Source organism: Budorcas taxicolor, chromosome 8, assembly GCF_023091745.1.
Source record: "Budorcas taxicolor isolate Tak-1 chromosome 8, Takin1.1, whole genome shotgun sequence".
Classification (NCBI taxonomy): Eukaryota; Metazoa; Chordata; class Mammalia; order Artiodactyla; family Bovidae; genus Budorcas; species Budorcas taxicolor.
Genome location: NC_068917.1, coordinates 29,394,601 through 29,411,832, shown reverse-complemented (window position 1 = coordinate 29,411,832; position 17,232 = coordinate 29,394,601). Strand labels below are relative to the sequence as shown.

General features: G+C 39.7%; 1 protein-coding gene and 1 non-coding gene across 2 annotated transcripts in view; one reads left to right on the top strand and one right to left on the bottom strand.

Moving 5' to 3' along the window:
* Nucleotides 1–17,232, top strand: part of ADAMTSL1 (ADAMTS like 1) — a 1,100,541-nt gene that overhangs the window by 219,236 nt on the left and 864,073 nt on the right. The gene's annotated exons all lie outside the window — the stretch shown is intronic.
* On the bottom strand, nucleotides 10,019–10,090 carry TRNAC-GCA (transfer RNA cysteine (anticodon GCA)). Its single transcript has one exon. It is a non-coding gene; the product is annotated as a tRNA-Cys (tRNA).

Here is a 17,232-nt window from a genome sequence, read left to right as displayed (position 1 = left end):
TAATCTACATTCCCACCAACAGTGAAAGAGGGTTCCCTTTTCTCCACACCCTCTCCAGCATTCATGGTTTTGATCATGGCCATTTTGGCTAGTGTTAGGTGATACCTCATTGTAGTTTTGATGTGCATTTCTTTAATAATGAGTGATGTTGAGCATCCTTTTATGTCTTTGCTGGTCATCTGTATGTCTTCTTTGGAGAAATGTCTGTTTAGGTCTTCCAAATATTTTTTGATTGGGTTATTTGTTTTTCAGGGATTGAGCTGCATGTGCTGCATGTATATTTTTGAGGTTACTCCTTTGTCAGTTTTTTCATTTGCACTTTTTTTTCTCCCATTCTGAAGGTTCTTTTCATTGCCAGGGCCATTTTTTAAAGGAAGAAAATTTAAAAAGTTACAGTATTACCCACATCAAAATTTTCTTGATTAGTTAACAAGAATAAACTGTGGATTGCATATGTTTAGGATTTTTTAATGCAACTTCTTCCAGTCATTTGGGAATATAATTTTTTCATGATTCTTTTGTATTCATTGTGTTCCCTATTCTTCTAATCTCCTATTCTTCTTTTATTAAATCCACATCTAAACTTTTTTGTATATCTGCAGCACCACACATGTCTGAGGGGTATAGAGAGGCTGGATTAGATACGTCAACTGAAGATAGATATGTAAATTACTTTTATGAGTTGGAGATAAAAATAATCCACATATAAGACTGTGATAGCTCTCAACCCCCCTCATGATCTGTGAGTTGGATGGCTCCCAATCTAGCAGTTTTACATTGATTGTGTTCATGTATATAAATTTTGCAATTTTTAGCTTTTTCACACAGATTTTAATTGTATTAATGGTGGAATTTACTTCTAGCTTCTGCAGTAGAAGCATTATGAAGCTAGTATGAAGCTAAAACAAAACTTCCTGTATGGAAATGCACGGTGAGAGAAAACATTGAATAAGAACAATGTTTTGATGTTGTGTTGCACATGGCAGTGCTTTGGGCAAAAGGCGCTGAAATGTAGATGATTATGGAAATAACTTGATATTTACAGCTAAACTCTGGGACTTCAAAAAAGAAGAAGATAGACTAAAAAAAATGACAAGAAAAAAAGAATATCACTTTGGAGATTTGAAAATAATTTAAGTGAAAAAAATAAAACAAAGCAAAGACTCATTTCCTTGAGCTTTAGACCAGAACAATAATGTGTTTCACGTGCTTTTCCCCCAAATGTTAAATCATCATTGTGAAGATGAGGTTGACTGCATACCTTAGGACTTTGACAAGAAGGCAGGTACAAAGCCCAGAATGGATTAGAAAGTTATGCCACCAGGTTTGAAGTGCTGAGCATGGAGTGAGGCTAGACCAGCCCAGCTCTTCACATTCACAGTGTCAAGCCTCTAGTGCAGTTTCGTGCCACCACACTATTGCTGATTTCTGGTGGGCAAATAAAATAAAATGGTGCATGAAATAACCCCATCTCTAACAGTCGGACACGACTGAGCAACTGAACTGAACTGAAGGCATATAGCGAGCGGCCTTACACTTCATGGTTTTAAAAAGTAGATTGTTATAAACTAGAGCAAAGGATTTGCAGAGCTAATTAATGCCTCTTGGAAGAAAGAATCTGTAATGTTTGCATTCCTCCAAGGAGTGTGAAGAAAACTGAGCGCCAAAGAATTGATGCTTTTGAACTGTGGTGTTGGAGAAGACTCTTGAGAGTCCCTTGGACTGCAAGGAGACTCAATCAGTCCATTCTAAAGGATATCAGCCCTGAGTGTTCTTTGGAAGGAATGATGCTAAAGCTGAAACTCCAGTACTTTGGCCACCTCATGTGAAGAGTTGACTCATTGGAAAAGACTCTGATGCTGGGAGGGATTGGCAGCAGGAGGAAAAGGGGACGACAGAGGATGAGATGGCTGGATGGTATCACCAACTTGATGGACATCAGTTTGAGTGAACTCTGGGAGATGGTGATGGACAGGGAGGCCTGGCGTGCTGTGATTCATGAAATCGCAAAAAATCAGACATGACTGAGCGACTGAACTGAACTGAACTGAAGGCCTAAGAATCTTAAATTTGACAGAAGTGGAAAAAGCATTCTTAAATCCTTAAAAAATTCTCAAAGGCAAGAATTTAACGATTTTGGGAGGCCAAATCATGTATGAAGTCACTTCAGTCATGTCTGACTCTTTGTGACCCTATGGGCAATAGCCCACCAGGCTCCACAGGCCATGGGATTCTCCAGGTAAGAATACTGGAGTGGGTTGCCATGGCCTCCTCCAAGGGATCTTCCTGACCCAGGGATCGTCCCTGCGTCTCTTACGTCTCCTGTATTGGCAAGCGAGTTCTTCACCTCTGATGCTGCTAAGTCATTTCAGTCACCCCTAGCACCTCCTGAATTTGTGCTTAGTAAATAAGTTTCAGAACAACTCGAGTTCCTTTGCTTCTTTTTAAACACTGCACCCTCAATATCAAAGATGGTACTTTTAGCTGTTTTTACTTTTACACTTCAGTTCAGTTCAGATCAGTCGCTCAGTTGTGTCCGATTCTTTGTGACCCCAGGAATTGCAGCATGCCAGGCCTCCCTGTCCATCACCATCTCCCAGAGTTCACCCAAACTCATGTCCATCGAGTCTGTGATGCCATCCAGCCATCTCATCCTCTGTCGTCCCCTTCTCCTTCTGCCCTCAATCTTTCCCAGTATCAGGGTCTTTTCCAATGAGTCAACTCTTCGCACAAGGTGGCCAAAGCATTGGAGTTTCAGCTTTACCATCAGTCCTAAAGAACACCCAGGACTGATGTTTAGAATGGACTGGTTGGATCTCCGTGCAGTCCAAGGGACCCTCAAGCGTCTTCTCCAACACCCGAGTTCAAAAGCATCAATTCTTCAGTGCTCAGCTTTCTTCACAGTCCAACTCTCACATCCATACATGACCACTGTAAAAACCATAGCCTTGACTAGACGGACCTTAGTCGGCAAAGTAATGTCTCTGGTTTTCAATATGCTGTCTAGGTTGGTCATAACTTTCCTCCCAAGGAGTAAGCATCTTTTAATTTCATGGCTGCAATCACCATATGCAGTGATTTGGGAGCCCCCCAAAAATAAAGTCTGACACTTTTTCCACTGTTTCCGCATCTATTTCCCATGAAGTAATGGGACCAATGCCATGATCTTCGTTTTCTGAATGTTGAGTTTTAAGCCAACTTTTTCACTCCTCTCTTTCACTTTCATCAAGAGGCTTTTTAGTTCCTCTTCACTTTCTGCCATAAGGGTGGTGTCATCTGCATATCCGAGGTTATTGATATTTCTCCTGGCAATCTTGATTCCAGCTTGTGCTTCTTCCAGTCCAGCATTTCTCATGATGTACTCTGCATAGAAGTTAAATAAGCAGGGTGACAATATACAGCCTTGATGTACTCCATTTCCTGTTTGGAACCAGTCTGTTGTTCCATGTCCAGTTCTAACCGTTGCCTCCTGACCTGCATGTAGGTTTCTCAAGAGGCAGGTCAGGTGGTCTGGTATTCCCATCTCTTTCAGAATTTTCCACAGTTAATTGTGATCCACACAGTCCAAGGCTTTGGCATAGTCAATAAAGCAGAAATAGATGTTTTTCTGGAACTCTCTTACCTTTTCCATGATCCAGCAGATGTTGGCAATTTGATCTCTGGTTCCTCTGCCTTTTCTAAAACAAGCTTGCACATCTGGAAGTTCACAGTTCACGTATTGCTGAATCCTGGCTTGGAGAATGTTGAGCATTACTTTACTAGCATGTGAGATGAGTGCAATTGTGCGGTAGTTTGAGCATTCTTTGGCATTGCCTTTCTTTGAGGTTGGAATGAAAGCTGACCTTTTCCAGTCCTGTGGCCACTGCTGATTTTTCTAAATTTGCTGGCATATTGAGTGCAGCACTTTCACAGCATCATCTTCCAGGATTTGAAATAGCTCAACTGGAATTCCATTTCCTCCGCTAGCTTTGTTTGTAGTGATGCTTTCTAAGGCCCACTTGACTTCACATTCCAGGATGTCTGCTCTAGGTGAATGATCACACCATCATGATCATCTTGATCATGAAGCTCTTTTTGTACAGTTCTCCTGTGTATTCTTGCCACCTCTTCTTGATATCTTCTGCTTCTGTTAGGTCCATACCATTTCTGTCCTTTATTGAGCCCATCTTTGCATGAAATGTTCCCTTGGTGTCTCTAATTTTCTTGAAGAGATCTCTAGTCTTTCCCATTCTGTTGTTTTCCTCTATTTCTTTGGATTGGTCGCTGAAGAAGGCTTTCTTATCTCTCCTTGCTATTCTTTGGAACTCTGCATTCATATGCTTGTATCTTTCCTTTTCTCCTTTGCTTTTTGCTTATCTTCTTTTCACAGCCATTTTAAGGCCTCCTCAGACAGCCATTTTGCTTTTTTGCATTTCTTTTCCATGGGGATGGTCTTGATCCCTGTCTCCCATACAACGTCATGAACCTCAGTCCATAGTTCATCAGATACTCTATCTATCAGGTCTAGTCCCTTAAATCTATTTCTCACTTCCACTGTATAAGCATAAGGGATTTGATTTAGGCCATACCTGAATGGTCTAGTGGTTTTCCCTACTTTCTTCAATTTGAGTCTGAATTTGGCAATAAGGAGTTCATGATCTGAGCCATAGTCAGTTCCCAGGCTTGTATTTGCTGACTGTATAGAGCTTCTCCATCTTTGGCTGCAAAGAATATAATCAGTCTGATTTTGGTATTGACCATCTGGTGAAGTCCATGTGTAGAGTCTTCTCGTGTGTTGTTGGAAGAGGGTGTTTGCTATGACCAGTGCGTTCTCTTGGCAAAACTCCATTAGCCTTTGCCCTGCTTTATTCTGTACTCCAAGGCCAAATTTGCCTGTTACTCCAGGTGTCTCTTGACTTCCTACTTTTGCATTCCAGTCCCCTATACTGAAAAAGACATCTTTTTGGTGTGTTAGTTGTAAAAGGTCCTGGAAGTCTTCATAGAACCATTCAACTTCAGCTTCTTCAGCATTACTGATTGGGGCATAGACTTGGATTACTGTGATATTGAATGGTTTGCCTTGGATATGAACAGAGATCATTCTGTCGTTTTTGAGATTGCATCCAATTACTGAATTTCAGACTCTTTTGTAGACCATGATGGCTACTCCATTTCTTCTAAGGGATCCCTGCCCACAGTAGTAGATATAATGGTCATCTGAGTTAAATTCACCCATTCCAGTCCATTTTAGATCACTGATTTCTAGAATGTCAATGTTCACTCTTGCCATCTCCTGTTTGACCACTTCCAATTTGCCTTGATTCTTGGACCTAACATTCCAGGTTCCTATGCAATATTGCTCTTTACAACATCAAGCCTTGCTTCTATGACCAGTCACATCCACAGCTGGGTATTGTTTTTGTTTTGGCTCCATCCCTTCACCCTTTCTAGAGTTATTTCACCACTGAGCTCCAGTAGCATATTGGGCACCTACTGACCTGGGGAGTTCCTCTTTTGGTATCCTATCATTTTGCCTTTTCATACTGTTCATGGGATTCTCAAGGCAAGAATACTGAAGTGGTTTGCCATTCCCTTCTCCACTGGACCACATTCTGTCAGACCTCTCCTCCATGACCCGCCTGTCTTGGGTGGCCTCTCACGGCATGGCTTAGTTTCACTGAGTTTCATGAACGTGACCTTGACTCCACGTTCAATGTCAGGAGGGGTGGCTGTGAGGAGATGCCCCTTGTCCAAGGTAAGGAGCAGCGGCTACCCTTTGCTGGAGCAGCCGTGAAGAGATACCCCACATCCAAGGTAAAAGAAACCCAAGTAAGGTGGTAGGTGTTGTGAGAGGCATCAGAGGGCAGATGCACAAACTATAATTGCAGAATTTTACCCTTAGAATCTACTTGAATATTAGTAAGTGAAACTCAGTCATTGGGATGAATCATTTATCTCCTATCATGAGCTTTGGATAAGAGGTTTATCTAATTTTTTTCTTTTTCATGTGTATATGTGTGTATATATATATACACATACTCAATATATATATTGAAGTGAAACTCTTTTCAGTATTAAATATTGGACTTCCCTGGTGGTCCAGTGATTAAGACTCTACCTTCCAGTATGGAGGGTTTGTGTTCAATCCCTTGTCAAAGAACTAAGATCCCACATGCTGCATGGTGCAGCCAAAAAGTAAAAAATAAAATAGATTAGGGTTACCAAAAAAATAAAAGCAATAAAATAAATATTATAAAAATACATTTGCCATTTAAATTCACCAGAATTTCCACATGAAAGCATTGGTGTGTATGGTGGAGAGAGTATACATTTTACTGTTTTCCCTGATAGAGAAATTATCAGAAGTTTGGAGCCAAAATGAGTTGATAGTCTTTAGTCAATCATGAAATCTTTACACAACCTATCATCAATTTCATAAAATAAAAAATGACTTAAGAGAATGTTTCATGAAAGATTTCTCAACCGTATGTGTACGTACTAGAAGTTGAGGACTATTGAATGCACATTTTCGAGAACAGATCTCTATCCCTCACCTAATTTGCAGTTTGTTGGAAGAAATAACTTCTCAGGAGGCTTTTCCTCTTTTGCATCCATATCTGCTTTTTCCTACATTTCTGGTAACCTCTTTTGTGTCACCTCTTCCCTACAGTGACCCTGGTACTCCATATGGCACTGCCAGGGATCACTCAGAAACATTCAGCTGTTTTCTTCCATACAGCAGGTCATCCAGAAAAAGTTTGGATTCTATACACATTAACCTGGGGCACAGTTGACTGCAGGACTTCCTTGAATCATATGTTTGGCTATTTGGGGGATATTTTGAAGAATATAGGTGCCCAGGCAATAAATCTGCCTCCTGTTCTCTATCATCCAGCTTCAGCATAGGACTCGTGTGTTATTTCTTTCCTAAGCATAAATTTAAGACAGAGCCTTGTGATTTCTTGGCCGTGTCTTTAAAATTAAGAAAAAAAGGGCATCTTTATCTCAGAATTTGGAGTCCCTGAAACAGATTCATAATATTACAATAGAACATATAGCCTCTTTAGGAGATTGGGATTAGCATATACACACTATTCTACATAAAATAGGTAAGTGACAAAGACCTACTATATAACACAGGGAACTATACTCAATATTTTGTAATAACCTATAAGAGAAAAGAATCTGAAAAAGAATTTGTGTGTGTGTGTAACTGAATCACTATGCTATACACCTGAAACTAACACAATATTATAAATCAGCTATATTTCAATTAAAAAAATAAATATTTTAAAAAGTGACACAAACTACCAAGTATAAAATATATAAGCAACAAGGACATATTGCATAGCAGAGGGAAATACAGCCATTATTTTGTGATAACTTTTAGTGGAGTATAATCTATAAAATTTTGAATTACTTTGCTATATACCTGAAGCTGATTTAATATTGTATATCAACTATATTTCAATAAAACAATAAACAATAGTGTGAAAAAAAGGAAAAAATATATAGCCTAATTCTTAAGCGCTGTGAACCTTGGCTCCCTCAGAATTCTTAGCTGTTGGCAGCATGATACCTCTCTCAAGTTGTGCCATGCCCCCTGACACATACATGGAAGTGATTTATCATTACACTGGTACTGCCTCTTGCCCCTGCCAATAAAACCAGAGACTAGATAGAATGACTGACTGATATCATATTTCCTTTCAACTTTTGCTGCTCTCTGCAAATTAATTTATTTTATGAAAGAAAGAGAGAGTGACCTAGATGAAAGAGGGACTGCTCTTCACTCCAAGACACTCAAGGCAGACAATGTCCTGATTCTTGGCCTCTTCCCATGAATCTGAATGCTTTTATGGCACCTTGAATGGTAAATCTTTTCAGAAATTTTTCAGTTTATATCCAGAGGCCTGACTTCACTCATTAATGCTTTAACCTTCTTTCCCGAAATTCTACTTTCATTTACTCAGTTGTCCTTGAATTGCATTCTCCCCTCTGTTCCCCAAGAGCTCCATTTCTCTGAATATTTTCCACAGCCACTTATTTTTTGTTTCCAACCTAGACCTGAGAGCTATTGGCTATAGAGTGTCCTGTTCTCAGCTCTCAAGCATGTTAAGGCTGATCAAGATTTATGCCTGACCATTCATTCTTCTCCAGTTGACACTGATTCCAGGTTGGCCAGTGGATCATCAAGAAGGGCATGGTTCTGAGAGCCATGGCTCAGAGAATGGTATGGATTGGGAAGGTGTAGGACTAGGGAGATTTAGAGAATCTCTGAGAATTCAGGTCATCAGGGTCTAGGACTAAAATCTATATCCTTAGTTCAAGGGATGAAGCCTAAGGATAGATAATTTACTGGGACCTCCTTTCTTTGCATTATCCTTTGAAGCAGCCACAACTCCCAACTGGGACATCCTAAGCCAAAAGCTTTTATGGGTCCAGATTTGAGCCAGTCATCCATTGTATGTCTTTGCAGGAGAAATGCTGGTGGGATGGAAAGTGTTTTTAATTTTTTTATTTTTGTCTGTGCTGGCTCTTCGTTGCTGCCTGAGAGTTTTCCCTGGTTGCAGTGGGCAGGCTTCTCATTGCAATGGCTTCTCTTGTTGCAGGACACAGGCTCTAGGGCGCTGGGCTAATAGCTGTGGTGCCCGGGCTCAGTTGCTCTGCGGCATGTGGGATCTTCTAGGATCAGGAATCAAACTTGTGTATTCTGCATTAGCAGGTGGATTCTTTACCACTAGATCACCAGGGAAGCCCAGCGGCTGTGTTTTTTAATGGCAACCATAGAACTATAGCTCAGCCATGAGGACTTCCCAGGCTAAATAGAAATAGGCCCTTTATACTGACTAGGAAAAGCTACTGGTTTACACAAAAGTCATTTAGCTAGGATCCAGAGCACAGTTTCTCTTTTGATCTTGCTTTTGCTATGTCCACTTGTAAGTGACAGTTAAGGGGCAAACTGAACTGGCTATACATGAACAGTGTAAGTTAACTCAACCCTTCCTTCACATCATATTCATCAGTTAACATAGGGGGATATTAAAACTTAGTTTTTGATCAACTTTGTTTGACAAATTTAAGTGAAGCAAATACCCCTCTCATCTACCTCTAAATTATAATCTGGTTTTAGTTGGATATCCAAAAGGTAGCAACAATTTCATTCTCTACAATGATGTTCTTTCCATGTATTTATTCTTCAGAGTGAAGTGCAGAAATATGTTGCTTTAAGCTTCCCTTGCTAAAAATAACACCAAGAAAATTGACCTGTCTGCTTCTAAATGAGCGAAGAATTTTCTCCATCTTAGTTAGGTCAGGGCTGAGTTCTCATAAATGTTTATCTATACTATCTCCCCAATCATTATATGACAAGCATTATTTTATAAATCAAGAGCTTATACTCAAGTTATACACATTGAATTGTAATTTGTTTTAATATCCAAAACTGAAAATAATTTTTGTAGTGGGCAAAACCCCAGATGTGTTTTTATCAGTCTCTTTTTTCACTTAATGTCTAAATCTTTATGTATTTAAGGGAAATTTTATCCATGTGTTTCTCATTTATTTACACTTAACTCATCAGTATATTTCATATGAGTTATTTGATGTCCAAGAAGTCTTTATAACCATTTTATGTGCCTATGAAATGGGAAGTTATTTTATGCCAAGAAAGTATATTGCTCAAAGCCTATCGTCGCCACATTGCTAGCAAATATTTATCTCTGAAAGTTCATGATTGATTTAAAAATCTGAACAAGAAATTTCTGAATAGTTCTAGACTGATCAATATACAGCATATCATTTTCTGTAGGCAGTCTTGTGTGTTCAGGGGCTTTTGTACTTAAATACAGCCTTTTTAAAGAAAGAATTTGGGGTCAAGGACTTCATACAGGAATATATGTCAAAGTGAAAGTGAAGTCACTCAGTTGTGTCCAACTCTTTGCGACCCCATGGACTATAGCCCATCAGGCTCCTCCATCCTTGGAATTTTCCAGGCAAGAGTACTGGAGTGGGTTGCCATTTCCTTCTCCAGGGGATCTTCCCAACCCAGGGATTGAACCTGGGTCTCCTGCATTGCAGGCAGACGCTTTACCATCTGAGCCACCAGGGAAGTACCAGATACAAAATATATGTTCAAGTCACTGCCTATTTCCATGCAACTCTTTGCTGGTATCATTGATGAGCCCAGCTCACCAGTACTATTTTTCTTTTTCAATGTGGTTGTCTTAGTCTGTTCAGGCTGCCATAACAAAATACCATAGACTGGGTGGCTTCCACAACAGAAATGTATTCCTCACAGTTCTGGAGGCTGGAACATCCAACATCAAGATATGGCAAGGTGGCTTTCTGGTGAGGATTTTTTCTGGCTTACAGACAGCTGTCTTCTCACCGTGTCTTCATATGATGGAGAGAGAAAGAACAAGAGAGTCATAGAGCACACTCTGGTATCTCTTCTCTTAAGGACATTAACCCTTTTAGATCAGAGCCCCTCATGTTTATGACCCCATTTAACTTTAGTTAACCTCCATAAAGGCCCTATTTCCAAATAAAATGACATTGGGAGCTGGGACTTCAACATGTCAATTTGAGGCAGTGGGGGACCCAAACATTCAGTCCATAACAGTGGTCACTGATTAGAAAGAAAGAAAGAAACCTTTTCAGGCATCTCATCAGTGAATTTTGTATCTGATATTTCATAGGTGCCTCCTTTTCTGTGCCCTTTTAGCCTTCACTGTTACAGAGAAACAAGACTCTTTGAGAGTATTTATTTTATCATGTTGATGTAGTAGAGGCTTGTCCATTCATTCCACCCACTGAGTAGGCACTCTTGGAGGATGGGTATTGTGCATTTCTTGCTGTGGTCAGGCTAGTAAGCAAACTGGAGAGTGCAGGAGATGTTGTTGAGGTCCTCATTCTTGTTTGGCCCACCTGAATTAACCCATGTGCAAGTGCAGTGTAAAAGTACAGTGGATTTAATGTCCCCAGGGGGCCACGTTTCATCCACAGGGATGAGGTGCTTCAGCTCCCACACCATCTGGTGTGATGGTCCTGAATTATATTTTCCATATAATTTCTCAGAGACATTTCAGGGACATCAAGACCCAGTTGCACTAAGCAGTCATCTGTTCATTAAAACAGCTATTACTGGGTTTCTTTCCTTTATTGTCTCTCGTTTCCTTATCTGTTCTTTCTGAGGTCATCCCCCAAATAAACTACTTGCACCCAAGATCTTATCTCATGGTTTCTCTGAGGGAGAGACCTAAGGTAAAGCACACAGGAAACCAGGAAAGTAACAGGAGAAGGTACAATAAGAGGAGGCAGTGGCAGAACACACACTAGATGTTTCTTTCCGTAGAGATTCGTGGGAAATTTATAAGATCAAAGTCTATCCCTCCTTACAGTGTAAACCTAGTGAAAGCAGAGGTGATGTCTAGTCACTGCTGTGTTTCTGAAGTCTAGAACAGGACCGGCATATAAGATCTTAACACATGTTTGTTGAACGAATATTCCTTCTTTGCCAGAAGGAACGCTGAGGTTTAGAAGGGTACAATCACTTATCAGTTCAATCAGTCAGTAATGATACTGAATTTCATGTGTTCTAATTCAGGGCTTTCCCTGCAACCAACTCTAGAAAGATAAAGTACTAGCTAAAAGGGTGATGATGATTAGGAAATGGGGCTTGTTGTTGTTCAGTTACTCAGTCATGTCCAACTCTTTGCGACCCCGTGGACTGCAGCGTTCCATGCTTCTCTGTCCTTCACCATCTTCTGGAGCTTGCCCAAACTCATGCCCATTGAGTTGGTGATGCCACCCAACCATCTCATCCTCTGTCATCCCCTTCTCTTCCTGTGCTCACTCTTTCCCAGCATCAGGGTCTTTTCTAATGAGTCAGCTCTTCACATCAGGTGGCCAAAGTATTGGGACTTCAGGAAGTGGGGTAGTATGTACTTAGTCTGAGTTCTGAAATCAGTGTAGACAGGCCTAATGAGGGCATCATAGAAGGATTTTCATTGGGGGCACTATCTGATTACCTCTTGGAAAGAAAATTCTTAAGTTTTCTCTTCTGCAATAAGGAGGACAGATGAAATTGAGCAAGATTGGAGATAGCAGAATGGGTTCCAGTTAGGTCCAGAAAAGGATTAATAGCTTGGATGGTGAGATGTGTAGGTTGAGGTGGAAGAAAGAGTCAAGGTCCATATCTTGGGGTGAGCCAGATAGTGTCAATTCTTGAGACAGAGCAGTGAGCAAATAGTATTATGAGAGTTAATAGATTCCCTGGTGCCCATGGAGCCACCAGGCAAAAATATCTGGGTCTAGAGAGAGAGATTCTGGTTAGAAATATAGACTGGAGAATCATTATTACCAGGCATCACAGATGGTGATTTGAAGCCATGGGATTTACTGAAAGAAACAGTAAAGAAATAGTTAAGTAGCTCTTACTCTATACCAATCACTGTTCTGAATACTTATGAATATTAACTGTATATAATTATAAGCATACTTATAAGAATATTAGATATGAAGTAGCTCTACTTATTAATACTTATCAAATAAGATACTAAATATTAACTTAGCATCTAACTCAACAACTTTATTAGGTTTGGTGATGAGGAAACTTGGCAGAGAGAAGTTAAATCACTTTTGCAAAGTTACACAGCCAGTGAGCAATGGATTTAGAATCAATCAGTTGAGTCAACAGAAAAAGAAAAGACAAGCATGGTAACTGTAAAGAATTGAATGGGAACTAGTGATCCTTTAAGACCAGTGAGGACCATCAAGAGAAGTAAAAGAAGTATCAGGGAAAAGGTAGAAACTTAGGAGGCTTAGAATCAAAAAGAAGGCTTTCCTTGGGTCAGGTGCCACTGAGAGATCAAATAACAAGAAGGCTGAAAGATATCCATTGGATTGATTTCACGTTGAAAAAAGTGAGTTTTAATGAGGTGATCCAGGTTGGCTATTCAACTCAAGTGTTCTACCAGGGTTAGAAGCAGCATCTATGGGTAAATCTATAGACGCCAAACAGCTTAACCCAACTAGAAGAATCTATCCTAGAGAATGAATTTGACCTGACAAATTTGTACTTCAGATATTATATGAGGAAATTTCAAATGAGCCATGCTTTCTAGAGACTACAGCTACCTACACTGATACCAGAATGGGCAAGTCTCAAAAAACAATCACACTAAAAACAAAGGAAGGAAGGAGGAAGGAATGGAAACATGAGTGAAAGCCAACAGTAAAATTTGAAAACTTAAGAGGTTACCTCTATAAAGAATATTCTCAAAATTATTATTTCTGAGACTCAAATTCTTTGCTTTTCATATTGCTTATATATGAAGAAATAAGTGTTACGTCAGCCTCTGGAGCGCAAAATATCAAGAATAAAAAGAAGATTCATGTTAAATCCCTTGCTGATGGATATTGGCAACCTACAAGAAACACGTGGGAGAAAGTTCTCAAGCTTAGAGTACAAGGGGAATGACTTTTGCACATGCAGGAAAAAGCATGTCGAAAGACAGCAGTGAAGACTGAAGGAACGTGGGAGTTGGAAATCAGTGTAGGCAGGCCTAATGAGGTGGAGACAATTCTTAACTCGGTCATGTTTTAAGGTAAGTCAAGAGTGTTTGGACCTAAGCTGCTGTGGTCAACTTTCTCCATGAGGGACTGTTGCTAATACCTGCAGTGATTTCATTAGATGTCAATGATAATTGAATCAATTTGAGGTGTTTGCCTGGAAGAGACGGCACTTTCCTTCTGACAAGCCAGGTTTTAAAAAATGAAGCTTTAAATCAGTCAGCTGAAATTGGTTTATGAATTGCTGGAAATCCCTAGACAGATTTCCATCAATTCAAAACATCACAGACAATCTTGTATTTGCAGTGGGCTTTGAGTTATTCATGAAATCCTATTGAACATCTTTTTTGCATTAATTTAGTGATATTTCTCACTGACGTCAAGGTGATGAAAAATCACACTAAACCTCACTTGGCTGACTGAAGCGAACTTGGAACCCCACCAGACATGCTGCAGGCAATTTCTGGAAGGCAGGCAGGGGGACCCGGCATACCTCAGAAACGAACTTAGAGATGAGCTTTTGTGAAGAGTGAGTCTACAATTATAGGAATAAAAGTTAAAAAAATACTTAACTGCTGCCATCAGTTTCTGAAAATTTCTAAAAATATGAAAAACAAGCCCCAGAGGCCGAAGTAAGCAGAAGGAGGTATGCCTTAAAAGAAAAACTGGGGTTTTATTTATTTACTAAACATTTTTTATAGGTTTTACTGGGTTTCTAGCACTTTTCTAATGACTTTATAAATAGTAATTCATTAATGTTCTTGACAACCCTTAGGGGCTGGGTACTGGAATTATTCTCATTCTATAGGCAGTGGTGGTAGGACACAGAGAGGCTAAGTAGCATGCTCACGGCCACAACTTCCACTTAGAAGAGGGCAACAGAGGATGAGATGGTTGGGTGAGATGGTTGAATTGGCATCACCGATTCAATGGACATGAACTTGGGCAAACTCCGGGAAATGGTGAGGAACAGGGGAGCCTGGTGTGCCAGAGTCCATGGGGTCTCGAAGAATCAGACATGACTTGGCAACTGAACAACAACATAGTCACACAGCTGGGACTGAGCTGAGATTTCAACTTAGGGATCCTGGCTCTAGAGTCCAGGCTTTTTTTAAAACTAATATCCACCATTTATTCACTTTTCCTTAGGTTTTCAAAAAATTTTTGCTGCGGTAAAATCCTATAATATAAAGCATACTATTCTAACCATATTCAATGGGACAGTTCAGTGGCACTAAGGACATTCACATTGTTATGCAACACTCACCATCATCCATCTCCGGAATTTTTCTAAACTAAAACTCTGTCCCCATTAAAAACAAACTCTCCATTCCTCCTCTGTAACCCCTACCCCACCCCTCTGCCCCTGGCATCTACCAGTGTACTTTCTAACTTTATGAATTTTGCTATTCTAGGTACCTTGTATAAGTGGAATCAAACAGTATTTGTCTGAACCTACTGTAAATTGGAATGTATTTTTAAGGTTTACTTAATAAATGTCCTATAAACAGATTGTACCTTCTTTTTAACCCCTGTGCTATACAGTAGGTTCTCATTAGTTATCCCATGTTTTTAGCCACCATGCATGCTCCATGTCATAAAAGAAAGCAAAGGAATCAACATTTCCTTTCAAGAGTCTGTGCCTATTATCTCCAATAAGACTCAGAATGACTTTCCCACATGGTAGCTTCTCCTTGGTTCCAGGTTTACTACATTGTGCCTTGTAAAACTGTCCTTTGGTTTCATGGAGCTAGCCATCTACCACATCATACTGGGATTGTTACAGGAAGCAGAGACTCAACCCTGGTAACCTTACGGTATGGGGTCATCTTGGTTTCCTTTTCTGTGCTGAGGTCTTCAGCATATGTTGAAAGATTATAAATAGGAATAATTGCCACTGTATAAACTTTGAACACAATCATTTCTGAACAATTTATGGACTACATGGTTCTCACAGATTGTCTTCAGACAATTAGTAGTTTCAAGAAGTTGTGAGAAGCAGAAAATGAGAGAGGAAAAGTGTGTAAATAGCTTCTGCAAAGAACTTTTCTCTTGAGACATACATTTTTGAGAACAAAATCACTATATTTGTACCAGTTATATTGATTATTTTGAAAAATTAGTGTTTTGTATGAACTTGAAAATATCTGCACCCAGCAGCATTATTTCCAATAGCCAAGACCTGGAAATAACCTTCCCATTGATGAATGAGTTGATAAAGAAGTTGTGGTATATGTGTACACAATAGAATATTACTCAGCCATTTTAAAAAAGGAAATCCTAGAAACCTTATTGTTTGCAACATGGGTAAAATTTGAGGGCATTATTGCTATGTGAAGTGTCAGACAATGAAAGACCAATACAGTATGATGTCGCTCATGGAATCTGAATCAACAATTCATAGAAAAAGAGATCAGACTTGTAGTAATCAGAAGCGGTTGTCGAAAGGTACAAACTTCCAGTTACAAGATACATGACTCCTAGCAGTGTGATGAACAGTATAGTGATTATAGTTAATGCTGCTGGATGATATATAGAAAAGCTGTTAAACTAGGAGTTCTAATCACAAGGAAGAAAAATGTGTGTTTTCCTTTTTTCTTCTTTCTTTTCTTTTTATTGCATCTATTTGAGAAAATGGATGTTCGTTGAAGCTTTTGTGGTAATCATTTCATAATATATGTAAAGCAAACTGTCATGCCTTATATTTACACAGTGGTATATATTAGTTATTTCTCAAAAGTGGAAAAAAAACTGTTTGACATAAAGACTCTTGGTTCCTGGGTATTTTTGTACAGTATACCTTTCTATTTGATTGCTTCATTACTTGGATATAGGGTGCCTCATATGTTATCATGAAGTCTCAGTATTGATTCTTTATAGCCAATAGAAGTTATCCCAGAAGTCCTGTGGCTCATTATGGATGGGACATGTACTTCACATTGTAAATATTTCATATAGTAGTCAAACTATTGGAGAAGGCGATGGCAACCCACTCCAGTACTCTTGTCTGGAAAATCCCATGGATGGAGGAACCTGGTAGGCTGCAGTCCATGGGGTCACTAAGAGTCAGACATGACTGAGCGACTTCGTTTTCACTTTTCACTTTCCTCTTTCATGCATCGGAGAAGGAAATGGCAACCCACTCCGGTGTTCTTGCTTGGAGAATCCCAGGGATGGGGGAGCCTGGTGGACTGTCGTCTATGGGGTCGCACAGAGTCGGACATGACTGAAGTGACTTAGCAGCAGCAGCAGCAGCAGCAGCAGTCAAAACTATAGGCTGTTTTTATTAAAATATCCTATCTCTAGTCCGCACTTCTCTCCTTAGACTCTGGTATCCCACTGTCTATTTAGTATCTCCACTTGAATTTCTAATTGATAATCTCAAATTTAAGATATCTAAAATGACATCCTTTTTACCCACAGCCTTCCCCATCTTAATTGAAGGGAATTCTGTTTTTCAAATTGCCAAAGTCTGAAACTGCAGAGGCATCTTGATCTCTTTTTTTCTCCCACCCCTTATCCAGTCTAGCAACAAAGTCTGGCTCTACATTAGAGTGTGTCCAACATCTGGTCGATCCTTATTTATCTCATGCTCCCACCCATTTTGACCCACCATCTTTTACTCAGAACAGTCTGCTAATGGTCTCTCTACTTCTCCTCTTATCCCTCTAGAGCAGC